At 34.9% G+C, this 13039-nt stretch overlaps 1 non-coding gene across 1 annotated transcript; it reads left to right on the forward strand.

Moving 5' to 3' along the window:
- The first annotated feature begins 375 nt into the window (after positions 1–375).
- On the forward strand, positions 376–482 carry LOC121207933 (small nucleolar RNA R71). The gene has a single exon (XR_005903024.1). It is a non-coding gene; the product is annotated as a small nucleolar RNA R71 (small nucleolar RNA).
- The last annotated feature ends 12557 nt before the right edge of the window (positions 483–13039 follow it).

Here is a 13039-nt window from a genome sequence, read left to right on the forward strand (position 1 = left end):
GCTGCAATCTTTACGGATATGGAGGTGATGGAACTTTTGGTTGAATCAGACAACTCTTCTGAGTAGGTAAATCTGCATCCAAAGAAGATGTTAAAGTATCTAAATTCACTAAGTTAGGATTTTCCTTGTCAGTCTTTGTAGATTCTGACTCTTTTGGTGTAGAAATTTCAACAGCTGGTTGATTCTTCTCAACGAACATATCTTTGACATCAATGGGTTCCAGAATTAGCACTATTACTAGCGATCCTCTCGATGATCTCATAAGCCTCATTATAAGAATTAAACAAAATTGCACCATTCGTAGAAGCATCTACCATCAATCTTGTATGTGCATTGAGACCATTATAGAATGTCTCCAATTGGATACAATGAGGAATCCCATGATAAGGACACTTACGAAGTAACTCATTGAATCACTCCCAAGCCTCATACAAAGACTCATCATCCAATTGTTGGAAAGTTGTGATCTTGTTCCTCAATTTAGAGCTTTTGCTAGGCAAGAATTACTTAACCAAAAATCTCTCTTCTAATTCTTTCCATGTAGATATGGAACTTTGTGGTAATGAATTGAGCCATGTTCGTGCTCGATCTCGCAACGAGTACGAAAACAACTTCAACCTCAATGCGTCTTCAGTCACACCGACTATCTTGAATGAATCATTCACCTCCATAAATAATCAAAGGTGGAGATGTGCATCTTCCGTGGGCATACCACTGAATTGGCCCACCGTTTGGAGTATTTGAAACATCACTGGTTTCAATTCAAATTGGGGTTGCCTCAATATCTGGCCTTCTAATTCTTTGATTTAAGTCACTAAAAAGTGGCACAACATATTGTCTGATGCATCGATCTCTATCATCGGCAATGAGAATGGGATTTCGTACACGATCGGCTTCATTACCTTGGTCTTGATTCTGATTTCCAAGGTCCATCTCGACTTGTCTTTGAACTGTTCGTTCACGTCTTCTTTGTCTAAAAGTTCACTCAATTTCAGGGTCTATAGGGAGTAAATCAATAATCTGATCTATGCTCATAAACACTTAAAAAGAAAATCACAAAATTAAAAAGAATAAGTTAGCAATGTTAGAAATAAACCAAATTGGAAGTAAATAATTTCACAAAAAAAAGACTATGGCAACAGTTAACAATCCCCGACAACGGCGCCAAAAACTAGTAACGCGCAGGTTTGTGCAAGTGTACACAGTCGTTATCAAGTAATAAGTAAGTATTGAGTTATCGTCTCCACAGGGATTGTATTTGTGTTAAATCACTTAATTGTAAAATTATATTAACAACTTGGTAAATAAAAACACAATATGATTGAGAAGTGATGATTAAAATTAAATATATTAAACTAAATGTAATGATCCCCAATACAAGTTATCCTAAATATGCAAATTGTATGAATGAAATAGATTTTTGCAAAATTAAACACAATTTGCAACAATTATAACATAAATAAACTAGGACAATTACTTTAATTAAACTCAATTTATTATCAACATGCTTAATAACATTTAGAAGAACATTCCGTGGTAACTCGATCTTTCATGAGTTTAGAAACTACATTAGGTCCTTTCGGAATCTTTTAATTAGTAAATATGCATTGTACTGATCCTTATTTACTAACTGTTTCTTAGCATTCGAGCGAGGTAACAGGGACGTGATAGGTTTGACACAGTTTAATCACACAAATCTAACAACTATGCAGATAACAGAGCTTGGTTAGAGTTGTTATGCAACTACAATTTAATCGGGTTAGGATCTAAATTGAGCATTCACATTTCAATTATGTATCCACTAGTCGTCATCTGGTTCAGATTGCTCAGCTAGTTTAGGTGCATTTCAATCACGTATGAACAAAATACAGACTTGATTTTAATTGAAAACATGATTGATTGAGGCACAAGCATTATAAGCATGAATCAAATAAATATTATTTAATCAAAGCAATCATCCTAGCTTTAATAAAATTAAGCTAACGTTGTTGTAATAAGAACAAAGAACACATAGAAACATTTACAGATTAAATCAATGAAAAGAAAGATTAAACCCAAATCAAAGTGGCTGTCATCCAAGACTCTGACCAACTAAGCTCCTTCGCTCATTCGCTTTGCGCCTTTGCTGATGGCTCTCCAAGGTGGCCGACCAAAGGCTCTTTAAGAGGCTTAATTGCTAAAATCTCTATGAAGAGATGATGCTAGGCGTGGGGAATGGAAAATGCTAAAGAAAATTGAGCGAAACGAGAGAATGATGAGGGATGAGGGATAATTAGGAATGGTGAAATGAAATCTTATTTACAGGTGAAGAAAGAAGAGTAGTTTGCTAAAAATAGAGAGGTTTAGTCTCTTCAAGCTTCTTTAATGAGTGGTTGACCACGATTAGGGGATTTTGAGCTGAATTTTGCTTGATTTTTAAGTAATTTAAATGTCATAACAACTCAGGCCTGAGACTCGGTCAAACGTAAATCTTTGGGAAAATCTCTAATTTCTTCAACATTGCAAAGACCTTGTGTAATTAAACCAAAAAGTGGTTTATCTGGACAGTCATGTTTAGCGGAAAGAGGGTTGACTTGGTCTTCAATTTGGACGGTTTTTCTAATCTAAAAAATGATGTGACCACGTCCCAAGCACCACCAAGCTTGAATCTTGTTTCCCTCAAGCTCCCAAAGGGACCAATGACTCGAGTTAGGTCCAAGCAAATTCATGAAGCTATTTCAGCTTTATTGTTCAAGTTTTGGAAGGAGAATCAGCTCGTTGAAGATGGGGAAGCTCGATCCAACTCCTTGAAGAAACCATGCACCTTAGTGCAAGCTAATTTCAGCTCAATTCCAGCTCCCTTAGCTCAATTCGACTTCAATCAGCTCACTTGAGCTCAATTCCATCTATTTGAGCTCAATTTAGCTTCTTTCCAGCTCGTTAATTTTATTATTTGAATAATTTGAGTGATAGTTTTATTTTAATTATTTTTACTACAGCTCATAACCGAATTTTCTAGCTCAATTCAGCTCATCAAGAATTTTGACTATCATTGAGCTAGCCGAATTTATTATTAATTATATTTTATTTATGTCTTTATTTTAATTTGTTAAATATGTCTTGATATTATTTAATTTAAGCTGAATGTACAATCTAATTTGTTTATATCTTTTGTAGGTACATCCACATGTGGGAACACAATTAATGAGGATTCATGAACATTTCTGGTTCAATGTATGTTCGGGTACATGCATGACTACCTACAACGAATGGTTGCCTTAAAGATGATGCATGAATGATTCAATACAATGAATGGAAGAGTGCATGAATATCCACCTACATGCATCGGTTGCTGACCATTGAATTTCCTATGCACCTATTCGGCCAAAAGACAACTTTTGAAGTGTCCATTCACACCTTGGCCGAATCTAGACAAAGCTATTGGCATCCCATGCATTCATCAGCCCTCAAGTACATTTCCTTACTCATGAAGTTGGCCATTGAACATCCATACAGCTGAATTTGGACATCACTTTTAATGGATACATTTCTAGTTTAGTTTTACACATTTAAAGCCGAATTACTTAGTCTTTAAGCTTGTTTAGTATGACTATTCGGCTATCACCTGAACTCTATAAATAGTTCATTTCTCTTTGTAAAAAGGTTAGACAATTCTGATTATTAAACTTGATTGTGAGGTTTTCCTCCTATCCTATTTCGTACGAGTCTCGTTCTGACTTATCTAGCTCGCTAGTGGCGTCAACCCGACTTCTTGAACTTATCACCATCCTGGTGTGGCGTTCAACCATATTTTTATACCTTTGGTTCTTACCTCTATATAGGTATTGGGTCAAGGTTCGCTTCTATCCTTCCACAAATTTCACCTTAAGCAATATAAGACTCGGGCAATACTTTTTAGTATTGAACATTCTTGACGTTTAAGTTTTATTTTCCATCTCCATCAATTACCTTTTTCTAACCTACCTTGTTTCTATTCTAAACCGAATTTATCAACACCAAACCACTCATCTAAACCCTCTCAAAGCTTCCGCAACCCTTAGCCTAAATCACCCAATTTTGACAACTCCAACTACTCCTCGTAGACGATCGGGCAACTTTGTGAAACGACTCGATTAACTTGGGCCGGATCACATCAAAAAAGCTATCAGACCTGTCCAAAATAAATCAATAAATTAAAGGACTAAAGAATAAAATAATTAATTAATTAAAACCCAAATTATTAATAAAATATTTTAAAATGAATTATAAAATATAATTTTATATTTTATTATTTAATTTAATCATGCATGGCCCATTTTATGTCTTAAAAATATAATATGTTCAAATAAATATAAAATAAGTCATTTTATGCATGAAAACTATATAATAAAGCATAAAGTCACAATTTAATAATTTCTATGTCTTAATTTCGTATTTTCACATATTTCATTAATTTATTAAACAATTACTTAGTTTTAACAACGAATTTAAGTAAAAAGGTGATAAATTGCATAAGAAAAATCTTATATATTTTTCAATTTACAATCTTGCCGAGAGAAAGAGTCACGTGGGAATTCTTTCAGACCGAGTTCAAAAAGAAATACATAAGCTAGCGATTTATAGATCAAAACGTAAAGAATTTATGGAACTGAAACAAGGTCGTATGACTGTGACCGAGTACGAAAGAGAATTCGTGAGACAAAGTAAATACGCTTGAGAGAGTGTCTCCACTAAGGAAAATATTTGTGAGCGATTCGCAGATGGGTTGAACGAAGACATTAAACTTCTAGTCGGGATTCTTGAATTGAAAGAATTTGTTGTGTTAGTCAATAGAGCTTGCAAAGCTGAGGAATTTGGCAAAGAAATGAGAAAAGCAGATTTTGAGGCTAGAGTTCGAGAAAAAGGCCAATGAGTAAACCCTATCATTCTTATTCAAAGAAATCAAGGGACTTGTATAATCGTTTATGTAACACCCCTTACCTGTATTCAATGTTGGTACAGGGTATGATGCATTACCAGACTTAAACATAAGCAAACATACAAAACTGAGTCATAAATTTTCGTTCAAATTTAAAACTTTTCAATTACATTCATATCATCCCTAATATGAGCCTACGAGGCCATAAACATACATTGAAGCGATTTGGGACTAAACCGAGAACTTTGGAAAATTTCACAACACTTAGAAAACCTTTCATGTTTTAAGAGCCACACGCCCGTGTGGCTTGGGACACACCTGTCTGGGCAAGCCGTGTGGTCACACACGCCCGTGTCCCTAACCCGTGTAACTCTCTATTTGTCATCCAAGAACAAATTGAAGTTACACGGCCAAGGCACACACCCGTGTGCTTAGGCCGTGTGGTCAATTTAATTTTCATAATTTTTCATAAAATAGGTGCAGACTTTAGCCCAAGGGCACACGCCTGTGCCTAAGGTCGTGCCATCCACACGGCTGAAACACATGCTCATGTCTCCACCCGTGTGCTCAATACTAAGTATTCTGTTTTGCAACAATTAAGGTGTAGGGGACACACAGCTGGATCACACGCCCATAGGGCGAGCCATGTGTCACACATAGCCTAGACACATGCCTGTGTGGACAAAAATAAGGTTATTTTCCAAGCCATATTGTCACCCTTCCATGCACAAACTTACACAACAAAACATAGCACCATTCCAAGTATATACATTCAACCAAATCAGCCACAACCAAGGCATCGATACCTTGTTCACATACTATCATTTATCATACACAAGCATGACATATATTTCAACTCAAATCATGCAATTTTCCACATCCATGAAAGACATCATCATGCATATATACTTAAATCAATATTAGCCAATTTCAATGGCCATTTACAAAATCAATTATCAACCATCATAAGCCAACACATTTGGCCAATCAATTATGACACATAACAAAACGACCAAGTCCCTATACATGCCATAACTTAAAATGTTATAATCATTAGTACCCAAAATAATAAGTTGATAGTGTGACTGGATCTCCGACAATCTCCGATCCCCAAGCTGGCTTGGTGACACTATAAGACAAGGGAAAAGAGAGGGAGTAAGCTTTAAAGCTTAGTAAGCTCTCATGCAAATAACAAGCATTATAAACTCACATTTAACATACAATTAACTTGAAGTAAATTAACATAAATGCCATTATAAATCTCACAATCCAACTTACTCAATCACAACCTTACCGAGGGATTCATCACACATCAAGCTCATTAAGCATGAGTTTCATGTACATACCTAAACCAATTTACAACTTACCATAGTCTTTCATAGCTTTGGCATTCTTGTTTCATTTCCCGTTGAGTCACTTGGAATACCTCGCACACATAGTACCACACCAATGTCATATCCCAGATATGGTCTTACATGGAATCTCATATTGATGCCAATAGCCTAGCTATGGTCTTACACGAAATCTCATATCAATGTCGTATCCTAGATATGGTCTTACACGAAGTCTCATAATGATGCCATATCCTAGATATGATCTTACACATAGTCTCGGTAACCCTAATGTCATGACATTTGTATCCTATCTATTCCTAAAGCTCAATCAGGATTTCTCACTTATCAAACTTTTTCGATCACGTTCAAGGAAAATCACAATTCACACAATTTCAAAGTAATTAAAGCATACATAACAATGCATTATTTACATAAGAACTTACCCCGGTACAAAAATAGTGAAAATGGATCTAATCGTCAATAACCTTGGTTTTCCCCGGATCAAGGTCCGAACCTCGTCTTTCTTGATCTATAATAGCAAATTTAACTTATTTAATAATCACATTTTCAATTCAGTCTGAAAATCACATTATGTCAAATTTACCGTTTTGCCCCTAACTTTTCACATTTTTACAAATTAGTCCTTAGGCTCATAAATTGAAATGTATTCAATTTCTTTGTTACCAAGCCTAGCCGAACCATATACATACTCATATTAGCCTACATTTATCAACAAATCACATCTTTACTACACATTTTATAACTTTTTACAAATAGGTCCCTTTTATGTATTTCCATAAAAAAATCACTTAGTAAAAGTTGTTTATTACACATCAAACTTTCATTTTCTACCATAAAATATAAAAACACATGTTTATCATACATGGGTAAAATTTTAAACATGAACCTTACTTCAAAATAATGGTAGAAATAAAAAGATCGGGGATGTACTTACAATCAAGCTTGAAAGATGACAAAACCCTAGCTATGGTGTTCTTCCAAGTTTCGACCAAGGTTGAAGAAAGATGAGCAAATTTTGGCTTTATTTTCCCTTTTTATTCTTTTGTTAACTAAATGACCAAAATGCCCTTTTCCCAAATCACTAAAATTCTCTTACCTCATGTCCATTTTTGTCCACTAACTTAAAAAATGGTCCAATTATCATATAAGGGCCTCTAATTTAAAATCCCATAGCAATTGGACACCTTTAACATGTATTACTCAACTTTTGCACTTATTACAATTTAGTCCTTTTGACTAAATTAAGTGCTCAAACTTCAAAATTTTCGAATGAAATTTTCAAAAAATCATTTTGTAAACTATAGACCATAAAAATATAATAAAAAATAAATTTTTCTATGTCGGATTTGTGGTCCCAAAACCACTATTTCGACTAGCCCAAAATTAGGTTGTTACAGTTCGAATGCTTTAGTGGGGTATTCTAATTGAGATCATGGGAAGCAATACACTTGTCCTAAAGCTTAAGCCACTTCAGTATTGAGCACTGGTAGTGTTAGAACCAACAAAACCAAGTGTCAATAGTGTGGAAGACGGCATTTTGGAGATTGCTAGATGAATAACAAAGCTTGTCTCAAATGTGGCTTGCAAGATCATTTTATTCGGGATTGTCATGAGTCACCTGAGAAAGACAAATTTCTCAATACAAGACCGAGCAATACAGTTGCTAGAGGGAGACCACTTTGAAATACTGGAAATATGACTAGTAGTAAAGGTGCGACAAAGGATTTTGCTGTGAGATCTGAAGCTGAAGCACCAGCCAGAGCTTACGCTATTCGCGCTCGCGAAGATGCGTCATCACCAGATGTTATCACCTGTACATTTTCTCTTTATGGCACTGATGTAATTGCTTTAATTAATTCTAGATTGACTCATTCATATGTTTGTAAGAATTTAGTGTCTAGTAAGAGTTTACATTTTGAGTCAACTGAATTTGTGATTAAAGTATCGAACCCCTTAGGCCAGTATGTCCTAGTTGATAAAGTTCGCAAGAATTGTCCTTTGATGACTTGGGGTTGCTATTTTCCAACTGATTTGATGGTTTTACCGTTCGATGAATTTGAGGTGATCTTGGATATGGATTGGTTGACTCTGCATGATGCTGTTGTGAATTGTAGACGAAAGACTATTTAGTTGAAATGTCAAAATAGTGAAATTATTCATATTGAATCTGATGATTCGAGTGGGTTGCCTATAGTGATATCGATGATGCTAGCTCAGAAATATGTGAGAAAAGGTTGTGATGCTTACCTTGCGTACGTACTGGATACAAAAGTGTCTGAATTGAAGATTGAATCAGTGTCATTGGTTTGTGAATATTCGGATGTGTTTTCAGAAGAGTTACTTGGGTTGCCACCGATCAGAGAGGTCAAGTTTGCTATTGAATTAGTACCGTGAACATCACCGATATCGATAGCTCTGTACGGAATGGCTCCAATAGAATTGAAAGAATTGAAAGCTCAGTTGCAAGAGTTAACAGATAGAGGTTTTACGATGTAACAGCCTAATTTTATTGAAATCAGAATAGTGGTTTCGGGACCACAAATTCAAGCTAAAAATAAAATTTATTTTTATTTTATTATATGATCCGTATTATATTAGAAATTTCATGTGAAAATTTTGATGAGAAAATTATACCGATTATGTGTTTAATTACGGGAAGGACCAAATCGCATAAAATGCAAAAATTGAATTCTAGTAGCTAGAAGGATCAAATCGCTATGAAATTCAAAAATTAAGGTCCTTATATGGTAATTAGACAATTAAATAAAGTATGTAAATATTTTGGTATGACTCATCCATGGAAAAATAAAAAAAAAGGCTAAGGACTAAATTGGAAAGATGAAAAGTTATTAAATGACAATTTAATTAAATGAAAAAGAAAACAATTTCATATCATCTTCCCCAAATATTTCTATGGAAACCCTAAGAGAGAGGAAGAAGACTTATTAAGCTTATTTGGGTAAGTAATCAAGCCCCATTTTTAGTAATTTTTATATTTTTGAAACTGGGATAGTCTAATCTATCTATTTGGGGGATTAATTTGAAAAGTTATCAAAGTATGAAATTTGGGTAATGGATGAATATTCTAGAAATATGAATTTTATGTTAGAAAATGAAAGGTTGTTGATAGATAAACAACTTTTACAAAGCAATTTTTGATGGAAACTTGATTTAGGGACTAAAATGAAAAAGTGATAAAACCCACGAAAAATTATAAAATTTGTGAAATGTATGTGCTGTAAATTTAGTATATAAATTTCGTTTAGGCTTGGAATAGGGAGTAAATTGCATAAATTTCATTTTTCGAGCCTAGGGACGAAACGAAAATTTATGAAAATTTTAGGGGCAAAATGGTAATTTTCCTAGGATAAAATTTTAGTCCACTTGAATATAAAATATGATAAATTGATGTCAAATTTACTCGCATAGATCCAGATAGACCAAATTCAGAGCTAGAACGAGGAAAAGAGGAAAAAGTCAGATTAGTAAATTTTTCATACACGAACAATTGTCGAGGTAAGTTCGTGTAACTAAATTTTATATATTTTTATGCTTGAATTAAGTGTTGTTTTTGTGAATTGTATAAATATCATATATGTATATGACGTTGAAAATATACCTGACAAAGCTCGATTAATGAAAATGCCCGATAAAGGATAAAAAAGAAAAAAGTTACTTTTATGCTTGGAACGAATTTGGAATGTGATCATTTAAATTATATGAATGTTATAGATGTATGAAATAATTACATGCCGAGAAATGCTTGAAAATGTTAAATCTCGTTGAATAAATGAATATTGATGGATATGCAATTTCTCGAAATGAATGAGATCCTGCATTTGTTGCTGACGAGATTTAGCTCGGACGAGTAATCCTATTGACCTTATTTATGAAAGGATTTAGCCCGGACGGGTAATCCATATCAAGCTTTTTAGAGCATATTTCATAAAAAGGATTTAGCCTGGACTGGTAATCCTATTATACGATATGTGGCTCGAGAGTGTGTTCCTTGATTAAGTACCCTACGGGTACTATTGGACATGAATTGACGGATTCTAATTCGTACACCTCGAGTGTACTACCTTTGTAGCCATCGATATTTCAGATAAATTCAATGGGTAAAAATCTTGATATCAAAAGATATGGGTAAGAAATGAGTTGTTACACGTATCCAACTGAAATACAAGTAAATGATGATACATGACATATGATATATGAAAACATGAGATCATGATATTTGTACATGGACTTTATTTGATAAATATATGCTTATTCTTGATTATATACTTGTACACATTAAGTGTACTAATCGTGACCTTGATGTTCTAAGTAATATGAGCAAAGTTCTGATATGAAATGATCTAAACTCGAAATGAACTATTATGAAATTATACTTGAAATAATAAGATGAATTATGCATGTTGAAACAATACATGTTGTGGAAAGCATATATGCTTGGAAACTTGATTGTTGTTGATCCCATATATGTTTTGATGTTAACACGGAATATATGACTAATAAGGGCAATAAGAATGTGTATAGGGCTTGAGATCAAACTGATTGATTATGTCTTAAGTTACCTCAAAATAGAATGAATGGTAAGTTAAGTACCATGTTATACGAACTTACTAAGAATTTTATGCTTACTTAGTTTTATTTCCCTGTTTTAGAGTAAATCGAAAACTTGTTGGATTAGAAGCTCGGTAGATATCACTCACACTATCCATCGGCCTATGTCGGTACAATTTGGTAAATCAATTATGGTTCTAATGGCATGTATAGGATATATTTGCCATATTAGCATGTAAATGTAAATGATGCTTGTAATCTAGCCATTGGAGTGGCTAGTAATGGTTTGTTTAAATATACTTATAATGTCAAACTATGGTAGCTACCTATATGTTAAGTAGTTGATCAAATCATGTTTAATACATGGATTGAACTAAGGTAAGATTGTAGACATGTATGCATGCAATGATATGCCATGATGAATGGTGGAATTTGCTTGATGAATGTTTGAAATGGTTGGTATTTGGATGTGTGATTCAAGTGCAGGTCATGGGTGTGATTTTGGGTGAGAAATGAAGCTATGAATGACTTTATTTTGTCCATACGGTAGACACATAGGCGTGTGTCTAGACCGTGTGTGACATACTGCCAAGTACATGGGCGTGAGTACATGGGCATGTAGTTAGGCCGTGTGTCCCTTGCACTTTAATTTTTAAGAAATAGAATGCTCAGAATAGAGCACACGGGCAAAGAAATGGGCGTGTATCTCAGCCGTGTATGCTACATGGCCTAGCTTGTGTCTTGGTCATGTGAAACCTGCACCTAAATTCAAAATGAATTAATTAACCACACGGCCTAGCACACAGGCTTGTGACACGGCCATGTTGTAACACCCCTAACTCGTATCTGTCGTCGAAACAGGGTTACGGAGAGTTACCAGAATTTTTTCAGAACATTTACAAATAAATCATGTCAATCACTATTCTTTTTTTTTGATATTATTTATAACGTCCTTTAAATGGACCCTCGAGGCCCAATACGAGCATTAGAGTCGAATCAGGACTTAATCAAAGACTCTAATAATTTTTCGCAAAAGTTCAAAATTTTTCCAAGTTACAGGGCTCACACGCCCGTGTTGTCCAAGGGACACGCCCGTGCTACAGGCCGTGTTCTATCCCGTGTAACTCTCTTACTTGTGCACACGGTCATGCCACATGCCCGTGTGGTAAGCCGTGTGGTTAATTAAACTCTTTTGAAATTAGGTGCAGGTTTCACATGACCAAGTCATACGCCCATGTCCTAGGCCGTGTAGCACACACAGCTGAGACACACACCCGTGTCTCTGCCTGTGTGCTTAATTCTGAGCATTCTGTTTTCTCAAATTTAAGATGCAGGGGACACACGGCCTAACCACATGCCCATGTACCAGGCCGTGTGTCACACACAGTCTAGACACACGCTCGTGTGTTTGTCATGTGGACAAAATAAAGCCACTTCTAACTTCATTTCTCACCCAAAATTTTTACCAAATTCCTGCACCAACTTACATCCAATTACCAACCAATTCAAGCATTGAATTCAAGCAATTTATAACATCTAACATGATATATTGCTACATCCATTCATGCATTCATGCTTTTAATCTTATCTTTTATAAGCATACTCATTTAACCTTTCTCAATCAATCAATAATAAACACTTATGTTATCTCCATATAATAAACTTAAATACACATATATATACATGTACCAAAATATAACCATCACTAGCCATTCCAATGGCTAGGTTACAATAATTGTAACACCCCGAACCCGAGACCGACACCGGAGTCGAACACGAGGTGTTAACAGACTTTAAACCCCTTATAAAAATATTTCCCAGACGCTGCCCAATCTGCATACTAGTCGCTTTAAAAATCATATCTTGAGTTTCACAACTCGAAAATCAGTTTCGTGATTTTTCCCTGAAACTAGACTCATATGCCCATCTACATATTTTTTTCTAGAATTTTTGGTCAGGCCAATTAGTACAGTTTATTAGTCAAAGTCCCCCATGTTACAGGGATCGACTACACTGACCTTTGCGCATTACGACTTGGATATCTCCCTGCACAGAGCTTCAATACTGATGCCATTTCTTTCTATGGAAACTAGACTCATAGAGGAATCTATACATATATGGTATGACTCCTAATTATCTCTGGTTAATTTATAATGAATTTCCAAAGTCGGAACAGGGAATCCAGAAACTGTTCTGGCCCTGTCTCACAAGAACCTAA

This window comes from Gossypium hirsutum, chromosome A01 (genome assembly GCF_007990345.1).
Source record: "Gossypium hirsutum isolate 1008001.06 chromosome A01, Gossypium_hirsutum_v2.1, whole genome shotgun sequence".
Classification (NCBI taxonomy): Eukaryota; Viridiplantae; Streptophyta; class Magnoliopsida; order Malvales; family Malvaceae; genus Gossypium; species Gossypium hirsutum.